This window comes from Acinonyx jubatus, chromosome C2 (assembly GCF_027475565.1).
Source record: "Acinonyx jubatus isolate Ajub_Pintada_27869175 chromosome C2, VMU_Ajub_asm_v1.0, whole genome shotgun sequence".
Classification (NCBI taxonomy): domain Eukaryota; kingdom Metazoa; phylum Chordata; class Mammalia; order Carnivora; family Felidae; genus Acinonyx; species Acinonyx jubatus.
Genome location: NC_069384.1, coordinates 110,815,759 through 110,837,869, shown reverse-complemented (window position 1 = coordinate 110,837,869; position 22,111 = coordinate 110,815,759).

Genomic DNA, 22,111 nt, shown 5'->3' with positions numbered 1-22,111 from the left:
AAAAATTGGCACTTAAATGGAAATTGTTTAAAAAGTAGAAATTCTAGAACTGCAAATAACATAAAGCACAGAGATGGGTTTATTTGTGGTGAGAAATACATTTCAGCAGAAAATAAAAAGCTTGCATTTCTGGCCTGTATCATTGAGAAAATGTGATCTGTGCCTGCTGCATAAACAAGTACAGCGCCGTGTTATGGTACTGTACCGGAAGTCTCTAATGATTTAGGAAGGGAACACACGAAGAGGTGGGAAATCCTTCTTATGAGGGTTTAAAAAGTCAGCATGGAGGTAGGTAGGTAAGGTTTGAGCTGAGAAATTAGATCCCACAGGAGGTGGGAGACAGATGTGACAAAACTCTAGTGGCCTTATGTGGTTGATGCCTTATGTTCAGTAGCTGAGGCCAGACACATACAATGTTCTGCTCTGATATTTGTATTTATCATGGAGAAAATTGGGTGAATATTACTTATTATAAACTTGTTTGAGGTAGAGTACACTTGGGAACCCACGTCTGTCTCAGAAAAGCTCCCATATCTCCGTGGGTATTTGTTTAACACAGTTTCTATGTGATGAAAACATCACAGAGAATATGTAATAAGCATATTCTGCCCTGAATGGTTTTCATGTTGCTTCATTAACTCACAACACACAAACACAAAACAAAGCAAAAACCAAACTTAACTACATGCTCCAGGAAATTCTTGCCCTTTGCATTTTCCATGAGAAAAGTTTTAAAACTTCTATAAGTCATGCACGTGATCTTTTTTTCCCCTCACTTCCTAACAGTGGTATTTACAGGAACACGTGTCCTTGCCAGAATAAATAAAAGATCTTCACAGACATCAGGCCTGAATCTAAAGAATTACAAAATAGGAAAATGTTTTTGCATGTTGTCCATTGCTCCATTTCTGGATGCCTCTTTCTAGTTCCCCAGGTGCTGGTTCCCTGGCACTAGAAGAATCTCAATTGAGGGGCATCTTTCAAAATAGCTTGTGTAGAATCCTAGAACAGAAAAGAGGCATTAAGAAGTAAGAAAATATGAATTTCAGTTCAGAAGTATTAACTTCAGTTAATGCTTTAATACTGGTTCACTGATTTTTTTTTTTAAACAAACATACCATACTAACAGAAGTTGTTAGTAAAAGGGGTTACTGGGTGTGGGGTATATGAGAACTCTGTACTATTTTTGCAGTTTTTCTGTAAGTATAAAACACTGAAGAGAGAAGTTTTAAATAAAGGAGAAGAGTGATGGAGTAGGACCTTGGCAAATACCATCCCCTAATGATAAAACTGCAAAATTCACCCAAAACAGCCATAAACTGAAAGTGAAAAAAAAGTGACCTATCCAAGTGTTAGACTTGGGAAAGTCTCATTTTATCATTTCATTGAGTAACACAAGATGAAGTTTCGAGCCATTCACAGGGCAGTGCTGCTGACACCTCCTGGAAAATGGTCTAGCAGAGGATGGGGTCAATTTTACTGCTTCTTCATTTTGTATAATGGATTTGTTCTCCCCTTAACTGAACACTGATGACCCGAGGGACATGCATCATTTCCAGACACACTCTAGGGTCTAACTGCAAAGTGGAACAAAATCTTTGCATATTCTGTCTGTCTGTCTGTCTGTCTCTCTCTCTCTCTCTCTCTCTCTCTCTCTCTCTCTGTGTGTGTGTGTGTGTGTGTTTGTGCGTTGATCTTTCTTTTTCTTTTTTTTTAATATTTATTTTTGAAAGAGAGAAAGAGAACATGAACAGGGCAGGGGCAGAGAGAGAGGGAGAGGGAGACACAGAATCTGAAGCAGGCTCCAGGCTCTGAGCTGTCAGCACAGAGCCCAACACAGTGCTCGAACCCACAAACTGTGAGATCATGACCTGAGCTAAAGTCGGACACTTAACCCACTGACCCACCTAGACACCCATCTTTCTTTCTTTTTAATACAATTTATTGTCAAGTAGGCTAACATACAGTGTATACAGTGTGCTCTTGGTTTTGGGGGTAGATTCCCATGATTCATTGCTTATATACAACATACTCTCTCTTGATCTGCACCCCAGCTCCCCAGCTGCTTGTGCCCTTAGACTGTTCTCTGCAGATCTGAGGTCCCTCACTGATTATCTACTAAGACCTGTGTATCATGAAGGGCCCTATGGTCCCAAGTTTGTTTTAACTTTACAGTGTCAGCTGTAATGCATGATAATATTTCTAATAATGACAATAAATAAGAATCCCTGAGTGCTTACTGAGTGCCAGGCAAGCACATATAATAGTATTACAGTGATTCAGTCATCATTTCACATATATTTTACCATTTTTCTAAATAAAATGTATTTGGTTATTCTCTAAATTTCCTAGGGCTGAGATAAGAGTGTGACATAATGTTTTATAACTGCTGGGGAGTTTATTAGTTATAACACTAACTGCCGTTATAACTGTTGCCTAGCATATTTGTAGTTGGAATAACAAATTACCACAAACCCAGTGGCTTAAAACAACATGAATTTGTCATCTTACAGTTCTGTAGGTCAGAAGCCTGTAATGGGTCTCACTGGACTGAAATCGGTATTGGCACAGGTGTAGTCTTCCCTGAAGTCTCTAGGGGAGAATCTGTTTGCCTGCCTTTTCTACTTTCTAAAAGCTATGTTCTTTGGCTTGTGGCCCCTTTTATCATCAAAGCCAGCAATGGTCAGGTGAGGCTTTCTCACATTACATCCTTCTGACAGTGATTCTGCTGCCTCTGTCTTCCATTATTTAGAGACTCTTGTGATGATAATGGAACTGCTCAAATATTCCAGGATAATCTCCCTATTTTAGGTGAGCTTATTAGTAACCTTAATTCCCTCTTTCTGGGTAATATCACATGCTCATAAGTTCCACGGATTCAGACATGGACATCCTGGGAGGGCCATTATTCTGTCTACCACAGTAGTTCATTCCAAATTCCAAATTTATTCCTAATTTGAGAGAATAAGCTCCAACCATTTGATGTCCAGGTTTTGAAAGTTTTCAGACACCCACACTTAATTTCTTTAACTATGTAAATTGGTCCTTTGATTTCTACATACCTACAGCTGTAATTTAGCCTCATAAAATTACTCCTTTCCTCTCTCTCTAATTGGTTTGGTGGTTCCAAGACAGAATGTTTGTTTATTGTAATCTCCATTTCATTTCTCATCTCAGCCCTTCTTATCACTGGCTTCTCCTAGTGTTTATTCCAAATGATAATGCAGGTGGTGGATTTAATATGTTCCATTTCTTAGTACCTTTAGACATTAGTGAATTAGCCATTTTTAAATTCACTTAAAAATATTAAGCACATACAATAAGCAAAGTAACATTTAGGAGGTACAAGAAAAGAGAAATCTTACAATGCCTTCCATCAATGTGTTTACTGCCCATTTGGTAAGACACACAAATAAAACCTAGTGAAAGTGTTATGATTCCGTAAATTACATGAGTGACAGGTAGCCAGAATTGTAAAAAAAAATTATGAATACTATTATTAATAGTGCTTGTGTTATTCTCAGAAGTGTTCTGGTTTAAATAATAAATTATATTGCCTAAAACAATCTACATGCCAAACAACAATATATGACTGTGTCTCCTTTCCATTCTTGCAATGAATCATTTCTAAAGATTTTGTGCTTTACCAATGTGACAGGCGATACGTGGTTTTTATTACAAATTTAATTCTTTCATATATTTTAAAGCCAGTTTCATGTTTGAATTTTCCCATTCCTTTTGTCAAGTTTTAAAAATGGATTTTGATCTTTTCCCACTGATTGTTGGTAATTCAATATGTAACACAGAAGTTAGAGTGTTGTTGATGTAAGTAGCATCATATTTTTGCTTTGTTTTCACTAGTTTTTAAAAATAGTACTTAAAAATTGTGCTTATGTGTATGTATTTATGTTAGGTTCAGCTGTGCTTGACAGGAAATCTATAGTCTGTCATCATGAGGCAAATTTCTTTAAAGTTTTTATTTTAATTCCAGTTAGTTAATACACAGTGTTGTATTAGTTTCAGATATACAATGTAGTTTTCAACAATTCCATACATTATTTGGTGCTCATACGTTAAGTGCACTCCTTAATTGCCATCACCTATTTAACCCATCCCTCCCCCGCCCCCCCCAATTCCCCTCTGGTAACCATCAGTTTTTTTTTCTCTGTAGTTAAGAATCTGTTTCTCAGTTTGTCTCTCTCTTTTTCCCTTTGTTCCTTTGTTTTGTTTCTTAAATTTCACATATAAGTGAAATCATATAGTGTTTGTTTTTCTCTGACTGACTTATTTGGCTTAGTATTATACTTTCTAGCCTGCAAATGGCAAGATTTCATTTTTTTATGGCTGAATAATATTCCATTGTATATATACCACATCTTTATCCTTCATCACTTGATGGACACTTGGGCTGTTTCATAACTTGGCTATTGTAAATAATACTGGTATAAATATAGGAGTGTATGAATCTCTTTAGATAGTATTTTTGTATTCTTTGGGTAAATATCTGGTAGTGGAATTGTTGGATCGTAGGGTAGTTTTATTTTTAACTTTCTGAGGAACCTCCATAGAGTCTTCAGAGTGGCTGCACCAGTTTGCATTCCCACCCACAGTGTAAGAAGTTACCTCCTCGCCAATGCCTGTGGTTTCCTGTGTTGTTAATTTCAGTCATTCTGACCAGTGTGAGGTAGTATCTTATCATAGTTTTGATTTGTATTTCCCTGATGATGAATGATATCGAGAACGTTTTCATGTGTGTGTTGGCCATCTGTATGTCTTCTTTGGAAAAATGTTTATTCATGTCTTCTGCCCATTTCTTAAATTGATTATTTGTTTTTTAGGTGTTCAGTTTGGTAAGTTCTTTATACATTTTGGATACTAACCCTTTATCAGATTTGCAAATATTTTCTCCCATTCCATAGGTTGACTTTTAGTTTTGTTGACTGTTTCCTTTGCTGTGCAGAAGGTTTTTAATCTTGATGATGTCCCAGTAGCTTATTTTTGCTTTTGTTTAGCTTGCCTCGGGGGACTGAAAGAGAAAAAAAGTTGCCATGGCTGATGTCAAAGAGGTTAGTGCCTGCCTTCTCTCCAGTATTTTTATGGTTTTAGGTCTCACATTTAGGTCTTTAATCCATTTTGAGTTTATTTTTGTGGCTGGTGTAAGAAAATGGTTCAATTTTGTTCTTCTGCATGTTGCTCTCCAGTTTTCCCGACACCATTTGTTGAAGACACTGTCCTTTTCCCATTGGATAGTCTTTTTTGCTTTGTTGAAGATTAATTGACCATATAACTGTATGTTTATTCTGGGTTTTCTATCCTGTCCCATTGATCTGTGTGTCTGTTTTTGTGCCAGTACCATATTGTTTTGATTACATAGCTTTGTAATACAGCTTGAAGTCTGGAATTGTGATGCTTCCAGCTTTGCTCTTTTTTTCAAGGTTGCTTTGGTTGTCGTTCCATTTTAATTTTAGGATTGTTCTAGTTCTGTTAAAAGTGCTGTTGGTATTTTGATAAGGGTTTGCATTAAATCTGTAGATTATTTTGGGTAGAATAGACATTTTAACATTATTTCTTATTCTAATCCATGCATTTGCATTTCTTCCATCAGTGTTTTATAATTTTCAGAGCATAGGTCTTTCACCTCTTTGGTTATGTTTATTCCTAGGTACCTTTTTATTTTAGGTACAGTTGTAAATGGGATTATTTTCTTAGTGTCTTTTTCTGCTGTTTCATTATGGATGTATAGAAATGCAACAGATTTGTGTACATTGATTTTATATTTTGTGGCTTTACTGAATTTGTATATCAGTTCTAGCAATATTTTGGTGGAGTCTTTCGGGTTTTCTATATATAGTATCATGTCATCTGCAAATAGTAACAGTTAGACTTCTTCCTTACCAATTTGGATGCTTTTTATTTCTTTTTGTTGTCTAATTGCTGTGTCTAAGACTTTGAGTGCCATGTTGAATAGAAGTGGTGAGAGTGGACACGCTTGTCTTGTTTCTGACCTTAGGGGAAAAGTCTCAGTTTTTTCCAATAGAGGATGATATTAACTATGGGTTTTTCACAAATGGCCTTTTTTAGATTAAACTATGTTCCCTCTAAACCTATTTAGTTGAGGGTCTTTATCATGAATGGGTGTTGTATTTTGTCAAATACCTTTTTGGTTTCTTATGAAATGATCATATGGTTCTTATTCTTTGTCTTCTTGATATTCTGTATCATCTTGATTGATTTGAGAATATTGAACCACTTTTGCAATCCAGGAATAAATCTTACTTGATAGTGGTGAATGATTTTTTTAAATGTATTTTTGGATTCAGTTTGTTAATATTTTATTGAGTATTTTTGCATCTATTTTTATTGGGGATGTTGGTCTGTAGTTTTCTTTTTGAGTGGTGTCTTTATCTGGTTTTAGTATCAGGATAATCCTGGCCTCATAGAATGAGTTTATATTTTCTATATTTTGGAGTGGTTTGAGAAGAACAGGTATTAACTCTTCTTTAAATGTTTGGTAGAATTCACCTGTGAAGCCATCTGGTCCTGGATTTTTGTTTGTTGGGAGCTTTTTGATTATAGATTCAATTTCTTTGCTGGTTATCAGAAACCAATTTCTTAATCACAGAATTTCTAGCCCTACATGATACTTGCAATGACACATTTTAGGAATTTGAGGAAGAGAAGCTCTTAAACAAGGCTAACAATTACTGCATAACATGATGTAGGGAAGTGGTGGTTGATCAACTTTGCTAACTATGAATTTATATCAAATCTGTAGATTTTTGTGTATCAAAGATGGAGATCTTTTTCCATATTCAGGTCTTTGAAACTTTGCAAGGAATGAAGTAGTCAATTTGTGTTACCAAGACACAACTTGGTAACACAATATCTTTATGGTAAGAGCTTGAAGAGCCAACAGAACCTGGCAAAAGGGTGGTTCAGATCTTTATGATCCATAGTGCGCTGCTGAGTGCCTGGAGCTAATTACAAACCATCTGTGTAGTGCTGGCTTGAGTTCAGTTCTCAGGTCTAAGAGTGGCAGAAACCATTCTTGTTTCTAAGAGTTTTACATACTAACTTTAGTCACTTCATTTAGGGATAAGACTTTAAAAATTAGTGTGTATCCACTGTTGGCTATAGTGGACAAAGAAGATCAAATCTTATTATGAGACTATGTTCACTTCCAATCAGAGAAAGAGGCTTCTGTAGAATTGGTTTCCTGGAGTTTGTTCACATTCATAGCCATTGGTCATTCTCTACTCATAGAAACAGAGTTTTGAAACTAGAAGATATATTTACTGGCTTTTTACTTTCAAACTTACATCTTCATGGGTAATAATGTACCCAAAGCTCTGTGAGTACTCAGTGAGAAGTAATTTTCAGCTTTTGGACCCCCTATTAAAATCCAGAATAGAATTGCTATTACAAGAGTATAATAAATCTCTTTAAAGTATTAGGGTTAATTGCAGACTTTATATAAAATATAATCAAACCAGCAACCCAAGATATTATATAAATGCAAAAGTGATCAAATAAATGCTAAGTTTTTTTAAAGTTTATTTTTTTAAATATATTTTTAGAGAGGGGGTGCTGTGGAGAGGGAGAAGGAGAGAGGATCCCAAGCAGGCTCCATGCTGTCAGCCCAGAGATGGAGGCAGGGCTCGAACTCATGAGCCGTGAGATCATGATCTGAGCTGATATCAAGAGTCGTACACCTAGCCGACTGGGCCACCCAGGCACCCCAAGTAAATGCTAAATTTACTTACTTGGGAGGTAAAGAAACACTTGCTAGATCATTGAGAAGGAAAATCATATAATTTTATGCATTAGGAAGAGGATGTATTCTGTAGCTACATTAATTGGGGTTTGAAACGTGCACTTTGGATAGAATGAAAGGAATCTAAAAATGTGTTTTTGATTGGTTAAAATGAGGTTTCTTATTTATTGCTCAGTATAACGTCTTCCATTAGTTCTGGGGTATACCAGAGGGCTGGGTCTATCAGTCTAGATGGTTAGATCTGGTTATAGTAAAATACTATATTTAGATATGGTTCTGGCTCTAAGTGGAACCACTTTCTTTTATATTGGTATGTATCAATATGGAAATGGTGAATCCTAATTTCAGCTTTTATGAATTAGCTGAAATGAGGTGGTTGAAGGTGTATTACACGGAAATCAATAATGGTACTTCTCTGGGACGCGGTCTGGCCTTTGCAGATGTCGTACTTTCTGACTGGCCTATACTGTCTGTATCTGGAGGCAAAGTCCTCCAAAACCTGTTTTGAAATGCATCTCCTTTTTATCTTGATGATGTCCCAATAGTTCATTTTTTCTTTTAATTCCCTTGCCTTGGAAATGTATCGAGTAAGAAATTGCTGTGGCTGAGGTCAAAAACATTGTTGCCTGCTTTCTCCTCTAGGCTTTTAATGGTTTCCTGTCTCACAATCAGGTGTTGCATCCATTTTGAGTTTATTTTTATGTATGGTGTAAGAAAGTGGTCTAGTTGCATTCTTCTGCATGTTGCTGTTCAGTTTTCCCAGCACCATTTGCTGAAGAAACTGTCTTTTTCCATTGCGTACTCTTTCCTGCTTTGTCAAAGATCAGTTGGCCATACTTTTATGGGTCCAATTCTGGGTTCTCTATTCTATTCCATTGGTCTCTGTGTCTGTTTCTTCTGCACTGCAAAGGAAATAATCAACAAAACTAAAAGGCAACCAATGAAATGGGAAAAGATACTTGCAAATGACATATCGGCTAGTATCCAAAATCTATCAAGAACTTACCAAACTCAACTCCCGAAAAACAAATTATCCAGTGAAGAAATAGGCAGAAGACATGAGTAGACACTTTTCACAAAGAAGACCAAAGATAGCCAACAGACACATGAAAAGGTACACAACGTCACAAATCATCAGGGAAATATGAATCAAAACCACAGTGAGATACCACCTCACACTGGTCAGAGTGGTTAAAATGAACAAATCAGGAAACTACAGATGCTGGTGAGGATATACAGAAAGGGTAACCCTCTTGCACTGTTGGTGGGAATGCAAACTGGTGCAACCACTCTGGAAAACAGTGTGGAGGTTCCTCAAAAAATGAAAAACAGAGCTACCCTATGACCCAGCAAGGCACTGCTAGGAATTTACCCAAGAGATACAGGAGTGCTGATGCATATGAGCACATGTACCCCAATGTTTAAAGCAGCACTTTCAACAATAGCCAAATTATGAAAAAAGCCTAAATATCCATCAACTAATGAATGGATAAAGAAGATGTGGTTTATATATACAATGGAATACTATGTGGCAATGAGAAAGAATGAAATCCTGCCATTTGCAGCAGTATGGATTCTACCAGACGTTTAAAGCAGAGATAATATCTATCCTTCTCAAGCTGTTCCAAAAAATATAAAGGGAAGGAAAACTTCCAGACTAATTCTACGAAGCCAGCATTACTTTGATTCCCAAACCAGACAGAGACCCAGAAAAAAAAGACAACTACAGGCCAACATCCTTGATGAATATGGATGCAAAAATTCTCAACAAGGTACTAGCAAATCAAATTCAACAGCATATAAAAAGAATTATTCACCAGGATCAAGTGGAATTCATTCCTGTGCTACAGGGCTGGTTCAACAATCGCAAATCAATCAATGTGATATGTCACATTAATAAAAGATAAGAACATACAATCCTGTCAATCGATGCAGAAAAAGCATTTGACAAAATTCAGCATCCTTTTTTTTTTTTTTTGATGTTTATTTAGTTTTGAGAGAGAGAGAGAGAGAGAGAGACAGGGGAGGGTCAGAGAGAGAGAGAGAGAGAGAGAGAGAGAGACAGAATCCAAAGCAGGCTCCCGGTTCCACACTGTCAGCACAGAGCCCAACGTGGGGCTCAAACTCACGAGTCATGAGATCATGACCTGAGCCGAAGTCGGACACTCAAACGACTGAGCCACCTAGGCGCTCCCAGCATCCTTTCTTAATAAAAACCCTTGAGAAAGTCAGGATAGAAGGGACATACTTAAACATCATAAAAGCCATTTATGAAAAGCCCACAGCTAATGTCATCCTCAATGGGGAAAAACTGAGAGCTTTCCCCCTGAGATCAGGAGCATGACAGGGATGTCCACTCTCACCGCTGTTGTTTAACATAGCATTGGACGTTCTAGCATCAGCGATCAGACAACAAAAGGAAATCAAAGGCATCAAAATAGGCAAAGATGAAGTCAAGCTTTCACTTTTTGCAGATGACATGATATTATACATAGCAAACCCAATAGACTCCACCAAAAGTCTGCTAGGACTGATACATGAATTCAGCAAGGTCGCAGGATACAAAATTACTGTACAGAAGTCAGTTGCATTCTTATACACTAAGAATGATGCAGCAGAAAGACAAATAAATAAACTGATCCCATTCACAATTGCACCAAGAATCATAAAATCCTAGGAATAAACCTAACCAAAGATGTAAAAGATCTGTATGCTGAAAACTATAGAAAGCTTATGAAGGAATTGAAGAAGATATAAAGAAATGGAAAAACATTCCGTGCTCATGGATTGGAAGAATAAATATTGTTAAAATGTCCATACTACCAAAGCTATCTACACATTCAATGCAATCCCAATCAAAATTGCAGCAGCATTCTTCTCGAAGCTAGAACAAGCAATCCTAAAATTTGTATGGAACGACAAAAGACCCCGAATAGCCAAAGTAATATTGAAGAAGAAGACCAAAGCGGGAGGCATCACAATCCCAGACTTTAGCCTCTACTACAAAGCTGTCATCATCAAGACAGCATGGTATTGGCACAAAAACAGACACATAGACCAATGGAATAGAATAGAGACTCCAGAATTGGACCCACAAAAGTATGGCCAACTAATCTTTGCCAAAGCAGGAAAGAAGATCCAATGGAAAAAAGACAGTCTCTTTAACAAATGGTGCTGGGAGAACTGGACAGCAACATGCAGAAGGTTGAAACTAGACCACTTTCTTAACACCATTCACAAAAATAAACTCAAAATGGATGAAGGACCTGAATGTGAGATAGGAAACCTCAAAACCCTAGAGGAGAAAGCAGGAAAAACCTCTCTGACCTCAGCCGCAGCAATTTCTTACTTGACACATCTCCAAAGGCAAGGAAATTAAAAGCAAAAAGGAAGTACTGGGACCTCATGAAGATAAAAAGCTTCTGACTGCAAAGGAAAAAATCAATAAAACTAAAAGGCAACCGATGGAATGGGAAAAGATATTTGCAAATGACATATAGGACAAAGGGCTAGTATGCAAAATCTATCAAGAATTCACCAAACTCCACACCCGTAAAACAAATAATCCGGCGAAGAAATGGGCAGAAGACATGAATAGACACTTCTCTAAAGAAGACATCCAGATGGCCAACAGGCACATGAAAAGATGCTCAACATCACTCCTCATGAGGGAAATAGAAATCAAAACCACACCAAGATACTACCTCACACCAGTCAGAGTGGCTACAATGAGCAAATCAGGAGACTATAGATGCTGGAGAGGATGTGGAGAAACGGGAACCCTCTTGCACTGTTGGTGGGAATGCAAACTGGTGCAACCACTCTGGAAAACAGTGTGGAGGTTCCTTACAAAATTCAAAAATAGATCTCTCCTATGACCCAGCAATAGCACTGCTAGGACTTTACCCAAGGGATGTAGGAGTGCTGATGCATACGGGCACTTGTACCCCAGTGTTTATAGCAGCACGTTCAACAGTAGCCAGATTATGGAAAGAGCCTAAATGTCCAACAACTGATGAACGGATAAAGAAATTGTGGTTTATATACACAATGGAATACTACTTGGCAATGAGAAAGAATGAAATAAGGCCTTTTGTAGCAATGTGGATGGAACTGGAGAATGTTATGCTAAGTGGAATAAGTCATACAGAGAAAGACAGATACCATATGTTTTCACTCTTATGTGGATCCTGAGAAACCTAGCAGAAGACCAGGGAGGGGAAGGGAAAAAAAAGTTAGAGGGAGGGAGGCTAACCATAAGAGACTCTTAAAAACTGAGAACAAACTGAGGGTTGATGGGGGGTGGAAGGGAAGGGAAAGTGGGTGATGGGCATTGAGGAAGGTACCTGTTGGGATGAGCACTGGGTGTTGAATGGAAACCAATTTGACAATAAATTTAATATTAAAAAAATGGTTTTAAAATAGCAATAATAAAGTCATATGTTAATGTAAAAACATATTTTATAGAAATAACTAAGAAAAGTAGCCTCACTTTACACTTTTGCAAATCTCTTTAATATCTGCTTTAATTAAATACAGCTGGAGTCTCATCTCTGCTTCTGCAAAAAAAAAAAAAAGAAAGATATGGACTTGAGTGTCATGTTATCTGTAGGTTTCATGCTTGTAGTGATATCTCTAGTCCTTTGTGGTCTTTGCAGCATTCCACACACACAGTCTGCCTCATGACTCTTGTAGGACTGGTTTAGTGGTGATGAACTCCTTCAGTTTTTGTTTGCCTGGAAAAACCTTTCTCTCTTCTTCTATTCTGAATGACAGACTTGCTGGATAAAGGATTCTTGGTTGCATATTTTCCCAATTCAGCACATTGAAAATTTCCTGCCACTCCTTTCTGGCCTGCCAAGTCTCAGTAGATAGGTTTGCTACTACCCTTAAGTGTCTACCCTTGTAGGTTAAGGCCCTTTGTCCCTAGCTGCTTTCAGAATTCTCTCTTTATCTTTGTATTTTGCCAGTTTCACTATGATATGTCGTGCAGGAGATCAATTCAAGTTACGTCTGAAGGCAGTTCTCTGTGCCTCCTGGATTTCAATGTCCGTTTCCTTCCCCAGATCAGGGAAGTTCTCAACTATGATTTATTCAAGTGCACCTTCAACCCCTTTCTCTCTCTCTTCCTTTCTGGAACTCCTATGATACGGATATTGTTCCATTTCATTGAATCACTCAGTTCTCTAATTCTCTCCTCATTATCCAGAATTTTTTTATCTTTTTCTCAGCTTCTTTTTTTCCCATAGTTTTATCTTCTGTTTTTCACTTATTCTCCCCTCTGCCTCTTCAATCCTCACTGTCACCTCCTGTAGTTTATTTTGCACCTCATTTACAGCACTTTTTAATTCATCAGGACTATTTTTTAGTTCCTTGATCTCTACAGGAATAGATTCTCTGCTCTCTTCTATGCTTTTTTCATGCCCAGAAGTGAATCTTATGACTATTATTATAAACTCTTGTTCAGTTAAATTGTTTGCATTTGTTTTGATAAATTCTTTAGCTGTTATTTCTTCCTGGAATTTCTTTTGAAATGAGAATTCTCCCGTTTCATCATTTTGGCTAGTTTTCTGTCCCTTATGTGTTTTAAAAGCTTGTTATGTGTCCTCCACCTGCGAGCACTACTATAATAAAGTGGGGTCATACATTGTCCAGGGCCTGACCCTCAGGAGGTGTTTTGGAGTCTGTTACTTGCTCTTTCTTGTTGTTACTCTGGTTGCTTTATCTCCTTACTCCTAGTGATGTTTTCGACCCGCCACCACGTGTGCTTTGATTTGTTTGTTGAAGTATCCCTGGAAAAGAAAAATAAACAAGAAAAAACAAAAACACCAGCTACAGCAAAACAACAGGGTGGGGGTGTTGTTGTTGGAAGAGGCCTTTCCCATACAAAGTGAGAAAAGACAAGGGCGGAGAAAAAGAAAAAAGAAAAATGAGCAGGCAGAGAAACTCTATGGCTTAATCCAGAGAGAGAGAGAGGAAAATAAAGGAGATACATAACAGGTATAAAGAGAATAGATTAAATATGTCTGCTTAAACAAGCCAACAACCAGAATAACCAAATTAGAGGAGGAAAGAAATAGGACAGAGGGGAAAAATACACACACACACACTAAGAATTGTCCAAGAATTAAATCAGGAAATGCCAAACAGCTGGTTGCCTTGGAACTGGTGGCAGTACTGGTCGGGAGGAGGGGTCTATCTTATTCCTCTGTGTCAATCCTATCTTGTAGATAAGCAGTTACCAGGCGTGGAGGGGTGTGATTTGGTGTAGGCGGCTCCTGCCTCTACTGTGGGCCCTTGTCAGTTCCCTGAAGCCCCACCTTGGTGGTGATGGGGAAAAAAATGGTGACTCCCCCAGTCTCTACTCCATGGACCAGGTGTCCCAAACCACTCTGTCAGACCGACCTCACCGTGCTGCGGGCATGAATGAAGTGGTTGTGCTGCTCTGCTGACTCCCGTACCTCTCTTGCGTTCTGCTGGGATTTAAACCCTGATGTTAAAGAGTCCTGCTCCTTGTGCCCCAGTTCCAGGGAATTGCACTCCATGCCATGGATATATGGCCTCTGGTTGGTGGACACAGGCAGTCTTTGTCCTTTGAAGGGATATATACCTTCTTCCCACAGCACTTTGGGGAGGGGATTGTTTTCTTCTGTGGACTGCGCCCCTGACCTAGCCACCACACCCAGGGCTGGCTCCCCGACTCCCCAGGTGTGTGAACAGGGCAGCTGCCCCCATTCTGGTGGAAGCCCCACAGTTAGAGTTTGGATCTTTCTCCAACCCTGTCCGTGTTTTTTCTATTGTCCAGATAGAGTCCTACACTTCCCCAGCCTCTCTCTTCCCTTTGTTTCTTCACAGTAGGGGATCCCTCCCCATCCTGCCTATGCAGCCCGTTATGTCTCTCCCAGTTCGCAGTCATGTACCTATGGCCTGCCAGGTTGTCCCTGTGGATCTCTGGAGACGTCTCTGTCACCCTGCAGCCTGGACTCTTAGAATTCAAAGTCCTTTGGCCTCAACACTGCTGTGTTTGAGAGATGGGGGAACTTGGCGTCCCCCTTCTACTCTGCCATGTTGGATTAACACCTTATGCAATGTGCATGTGCATGTGCATGTGAATTAACACCTTATGCAAATGAGATTTTAAAAACATTTTAGTAATGCTCAAGATATTTCCAAGGGTGTTTAAAATTTTCATAGGTTTAACAAACTAGTAAAACATCATGACCAAGATGTAATTAGTTGTGTGTATACATTTTGGTTTGAATTGCCAACAAGTTATTTAACATTTTTGCATCTATGTTCATGAGTTATAATATTCATTGTAATGCCTGTCAGGATTGATATTAAGATTATACTGAACTCATAAAATGAATTGGGAAGTATTCTCATTATATCATGTGGAGGAGTAGTTATTAAGATTGTTGTTCTTTCTTGCTTAAATGTTGGTTGTCATCCCATGTGTCATAGGTAGTGTTGTCCAGAAGCAGATCCCTAGACAGAGACGTGTACCAATAATTTCTTAAGGAAGTGCTCTCAGAGAAATCTGTGAGATAACATAGGAAGTAGGGAAAAGGAAGGTGATGAAGCCATGTAAGTATATGGTGTCAATATAGCACCCTCAGAATGTAGCCTGATTCCACACAAAACTTCTGAAGTGTAGGCTGCACCACAGCCTTCCTGTCTGGACCCCAGGAAGCAGAGCTGGGCTTCGATATTACCTTATTTAATAAAATACATTTAAGGCATGAGTGGTGGTTGTTGTGGTATGAAATTTGAGGCACTCTGATTGTTTAGATTTGATGTGTGACAGTGTACTGGTTTAGCATCTTGGGGAAGTTCTTCAAAATGAGTCACAGGAGGATATCTGAAACAGAGCATTCTCAGCCCAGGATACACAAAAATAGTTTAAAAAGTATCTAAGATCTGAGTAGCTCACCTACATGATCCATTACTCTCCACACATTGCACTGCATAGATCACTTGAATCTCATTAAAATTATTCTCTTCAGTTATGGATTATTCAAGATAGCATGTTTTGTATGATTTCTATTTTAAGTTTGTTAAGCTGTTTTATGGCCCACATTGAGGTCTGTCTCATTCCTTGTGAGCTTGTGAAGAATGTGTATTTTGCTGCTATTGAATGAAGTATTCTATAAATATCGATGAGATTCGATATTGGAATGATACTGTTCAGTTGGATGATACTGTTCATTCAGTTCAACCATATCTTTACTGATTTTCTGCCTGCTAGATCTGTCAGTGACTAACAGAGATATTAAAGGCTTTAGTTATAACCATTGTTTTGTCTATTTCACCTTACATTTCTACCATTTTTTGCATCACATAGTTTGATTCTCTGTTGTTCGGTCCATACGTGCTCAGGATTCTGATGTCTTTTTGGAAACTGATCCCTTTATTATTATATAATGTTTCTTATCCCTGATAAGTTTCCTTGTTCTGAAGTCTGCTTTGTCTAAAATTAATGTAATAAATCCATGTTTCTTTTGATCAGTGTTAGCATGTTGTATTTCTGTCTCTTTACTTTGAATCTATGTGTCTATATAATTGTAGACAATATGTCGATTAATTGTAGACAATATTTCTATGTGTCTATGTATTAATTGTAGACAATAAAAAATGAATCTTGTTTAGTTATCCACTCTGCCAGCTCTTACGTTATTTAGACTATTGATATTTAAAGTGACTATTGGTAAAGTTGTATTAGTATCTACCACGTTTGTAATTATTTGCTGTTCATTACACTTTCTTTTTTTTTTAATTCAGCCTTTAATATTTTTTTTTAATATATGAAATTTATTGTCAAATTGGTTTCCATACAACACCCAGTGCTCATCCCAAAAGGTGCCCTCCTCAACACCCATCACCCACCCTCTCCTCCCTCCCACCGCTCATCAACCCTCAGTTGTTCTCAGTTTTTAACAGTCTCTTATGCTTTGGCTCTCTCCCACTCTAACCTCTTTTTTTCTTTTTCTTTTTTTTTTTTTGCCTTCCCCTCCCCCATGGGTTTCTGTTAAGTTTCTCAGGATCCACATAAGAGTGAAACCATATGGTATCTGTCTTTCTCTGTATGGCTTATTTCACTTAGCATCACACTCTCCAGTTCCATCCACGTTGCTACAAAGGGCCATATTTCATTCTTTCTCATTGCCACGTAGTACTGCATTGTGTATATAAACCACAATTTCTTTATCCATTCATCAGTTGATGGACATTTAGGCTCTTTCCATAATTTGGCTATTGTTGAGAGTGCTGCTATTAACATTGGGGTACAAGTGCCCCTATGCATCAGTACTCCTGTGTCCCTTGGATAAATTCCTAGCAGTGCTATTGCTGGGTCATAGGGTAGGTCTATTTCTAATTTTCTGAGGAACCTCCACACTGCTTTCCAGAGCGGCTGCACCAATTTGCATTCCCACCAACAGTGCAAGAGGGTTCCCGTTTCTCCACATCCTCTCCAGCATCTATAGTCTCCTGATTTGTTCATTTGAATGTACAAATCGCTTTGTTTCTTCATGTTTCCCTCTCTTCCCCCTTCTCAGATTTAATCAAACATTTTATATTATTCTTTTTTCTCTCAGCATATCAATCATACTTATTTTATAAAATTTTTTAGTGGTTACTTGAAATATACACAACCATTTATATCTGTTTTTGGATAATACTGTAGCATTTCACTGTTAGTATAGGTACCATATAACACAGCGTTCTCAATGTTTCCCTCTCATCCCTCCTAACAGTAATGTCATTCATTTCGCTTATTCAGATGTGATAATGACACAATGCATTGTTGCTCTTAATGAATTTGAGCAGGTATCTGTTAATCAATTAAGAATAAGAAGAAAAAAGTTTGGTTTTAACTTAGTTTATTCTTTCTCTGATGTTCTTCCTTTCTTTATGTAAACCTGAATTCCTTACCTATATAAATTTCCTTATTTTTGGAGAACATCAAATATTTCTTTCAAGGAAGGTCTATAGATGATAAATTCCCTGTTTTGTTTGTCTGATAAAGTCCAAATTCTTCTTTACTTTGGAAGGATAATTTTGCTACATACAGTATTATAGTTTGTTGGGGTTTTTTTCCTTCAACACTTTAAATATTTCACACAACTTTCTTCTTGCTTGCATCGTTTGTGAAGAGAAGTCTCATGGAATTCTTACCCTTGTTCCTCTTTGTAAGGTGCTTTTTCCTCTGGCTTCTTTCAAAATTTATTCTTTAAATAAATTTTTAAAAATATTTTTCCTGCTTGGTGTTTGCTAAACCTTCTGGATATGTGGTTTCGTGTCTGGTGTAAATTTTTGAAAATTCTCAGCCATTATTACTTGAACTTTTTTTTTTTTTACTCCTCTTTTTTCTTTTCTTTTCTTTGTATTCTCATTAGGTATATATTCTACATTTTATAATTGTCCCACAGGGCTTAGATATTCTCTTTCATTTTTTAAATTCCTTGTTTATCTTTACATTTTAGTTTAGGAACTCTCTATCACCATATCTTCAACCTTACTGATTCTTTCTTTGAACTTGTATAGTCTACCAGTGAGCCTTTAATGCATTATTCATTTCTTTTACATTGTTTTTTATTTCTTGAATTTCCTTTTAAGTTTCTCTTAGTGCTTCCATTTCTCTGGTTATATTAATCATCTGTTTTTGCATATTGCCTACTTTTCCTTTAGACTCCTAAATATATTGGTCCTAAATATAATGATCAATATATTGATCCTTAAATATATTTATCAGTTATTCCCTGATAATTCCAAAATCAATGTTGTATCTGAATCAGGTTCTGATGCTTGCTTTGTCTCTTTAGACTGTGGTGTTGGGCTTTGTTTGTTTTTGTTTTTGTTTCTGTGGCTCTGAGTCTTTGAGCTGTGAATTTTTAAAATACTTCTTAACCTTTTCTTTTTTCTCCCTTTATACTTTATTTATTTAGTTAATAATAAATTTATTTATTTAAATGCAAGTTAGTTCACACACTGTGTAGTAGAGTATGTAGAGTAGGAGTAGAACCCAGTGATTCATCCTTATTTTATTTATTTATTTATTTATTTATTTATTTATTTATTTATTTATTTATTTATTTATTTATTTTTGAGAGAGAGACCGAGTGCCAGCAGGGAAGGGGCAGAGAGAGAGGGACACACAGAATCCAAAGCAGCTGTCAGCACAAAGCGTGACACGGGTCTCGAACCCACAAAGTGCGAGATCATGACCTGAGCTAAAGTCTGATGCTTAACTGACTGAGCCACACAGGTGGCCCCATCCCTTTATACTTTAAATGGGGCAGGAAAATCAAAGAGGAATAGAGTTGGCTAATTATTTTTTGCCAAGTGAGATAAGTCTTCTACAGTGGATATTAGGCCTTTCTTAGAATAATGAGACAATTCCAATATTTTCTTTTTCTCTCCCCCTACTCAAGATAGGAAGGATTTTTCTCCATTGTTTACCATGACAACCTACTGAGTGGATGTCCTGGATGTAACACCCAGGAAAGGTGGTGAACCTCTTTTGTCTGGGCCTCCAGTAGTTTTTAACTCCCCAGCTTGTCTGCACTCAGCATCAAACTGTTTGTCAAAATTATCATTTAAGTCTTTCTACCAGTTCCTGGCTTCAGTGGTTTCTGCTTCAGATAATCTGATCTTGGCTGTGATTCTTTGTACTTGCGTATCTGTCCAGATTTGGAGAGTTCTTTGTCCTCTGACCTCAATTCTCTGATGAATCTAGGAAAAAGGTTTTGCTTTATGATTGTTCAGATTTTGTCTTTTTTGTGTGTGTGTGAAGATTGTTTGATGACTTACAAGCTCTATACATGTTGGAGTTTAAAAAAATTTTTTAAGATTCCATCTTGATAAATTGGTAAAATTTTTGAGTGTATTTTCCAGGTTCTGTAAGAGTTTGAGAATGTGGGTTTTGATCACCTGTTCCACTGGAAACAGGACAGGGAAAAGGTGGGCCATGAATTGAATGGAACCTGCAGAGACACAGACCAACCTGTACCCTCTCCTTTCTGGGTGAACTGGGACCTTCCATCCCAGGAAACTGGTTGGAGGATCTACTTTATACACAGGGAAATCCAACCAACTCCCAGAGCACAGCTGGGAAGACTGAGGCTCCATCCCAGGAAATTCAGTTTCTTCTACATTTATAAAAATGCATTTTCAGATGTTTTTCCAAGTCACAGAAGTGTTCCTTACAGAAAAGAGAAAGGAAGGGAAGGGAGGAAAGGAGGAGGGGAAGGAAAGTGAAAGGGGGAAGGGAGGTGACAGAGTGTTTATAGGGTGTATTGTTTGAGCTGGGGCTGGAATGAACCTACCTGAATCACCTTCTGTTGCTGTGCTGCTATGTTTTTTCTCTAGTCTTGGGTCCCCTAATCTGTCCACCCTCTTCTTTCCAACTTTTAGAGCTTTTCTATGTTTACCTCTTGCATTGTTTCCAGAGTTTATAGTTGTACTTAGAAGAAGCAAAGAATAAATGAGTCTGTGTCATTTTGTGTAGACTGGAAGGTCAGTTTGGCTCATTTTTATACCTTCCATGTTTCTATATAGCCTATAGAACATTCTGGTTTACCATTATGAATACTTTCTTTGGCTGCTAATTCTGACATTTGTGCCAGTCTGTTCAGTTTTAATTCATTGATTTGTTTATTCATTATGGATTTCTTTCCTCAGCATATTTTCATGCTAGGTTATTTTTTATTGGTGTCAGAAATTATAAATTTTACCTTTCTGTGTGCTGCAGATTGTTCTTTTAATAGTTTGACTCTTTCACTTCTCACTTTTAAGATTGGTTGGTCAGAACCAGAGCAGTGTTCAGTGTGGGGCTGATGATTCCCCACTCCTGAGGTAAGGCCCTTCTGTGTGGTTGACCCATGAATGTGCTCCATGAATGTTTAGATTTTCCAATATGACTCTTAGAACAGACTTGATTCCTGGCCCTTTGTGAGTACTAATCACTGTTAACACTCATTGTTTCAAGTACCTTTGCCCTAGATATTCTTTCCTTATGCATGTGCCAATCAGTACTCATGGATGCCCTGCTGCAGATCTCAGGAATTCTTTTTGTGTGCAGCTCTCTGCTATGGTTTTCTGTCCTGTGAACTACAGCCACTGTGCTGTCTAAGGACGCCTTGGTCTGTTTCTTCATCTTAGGGGATCACCAGGCTTCTGGTTTCCCTTCTCTATGCCACAGGAAACTCTCCCAAGGCAGTAAGCTAGGGCAATAAGTGGACTCACTTTGCTTATTCCAAACCTTTCAGGAATTACACTCTGTCCTGATGTTCACTGTCTTAAGAACTATTGCTTCATATATTTTCAATTATTCTTTGCGGTTTGTTTTTCTGTCCATAGATGTTAGGAAAGGTAGATCTGCTCCATTACTCTATTTTGTCCGGAAACTAATAGATTTCTCGACGTTTGCCTTTAAAACTTCTATTCTTTATTTGTTACTAGCATGTGAACAGATAGTGGGTTTGAAATATCTATATTTTATTCAGCAATGTTGCTAAATTTACATTTCATTTCTGATTGGTTTAGTCTCCTAGATTTTCTGTGTGCATTAGTGTATCCCCTGAGAGCAAAAAAGATTGATTGTTTTCAGTCTTGATGCATCATAATACTTTTCTGGAATTATTTCACTGGATTAAGTGAATAACCAATAGAAGGTAAAAAAAAGAAGTGATGGGAATAGATAGACATACCATGTTTCACATACATTTTGGTTTCTTCTTGCGAGTTGGTATTATTTTTGTTTTTATCTGGTATTTTTTTTATTTTTAATCAGTATTTCTTGTAATGTGAATTTGCTGGTGACAAATGAGCTTTATTTATTTTCATTTTTTCTCCATTGAGGGATATTTTTACATGTATAGCATTTTATATGGGCAGTTACTTTTTTTTCCTTCAGTATTTTACATATCTCATTTTATTGTCTTCTTATGTCTGTTGCTTGGTATGTAATATCATCCATCTTTAATACTGTTGTTTTCTTTAATAATGTGATGTCCCCTCCCCCATTAGTTTCTTTTAACATTTGTAGGGAGGAAGGCATGCAAAATGAGATTGATATTTTAAAATGTTGACTTTTTCATTATGCACATGCTGGATTGTTCATATTTAGCTTATTTTCAGCCTTCTTATCCCCTTCCACCGATGTGGTTCTTATTCCTCAATTTAGAACATGTTTTAGAAGAATGACCTTTTTCCTGTCACTTTGGTGCTTAGATATATAAAAAAGCAGGGTTGCAGTAAGAAATTTATGGTGTGGGGATAACGCATCAGTTATTACAGTAACAATAACAACTTCTGTTGCAAAATGTGTCCCAAATA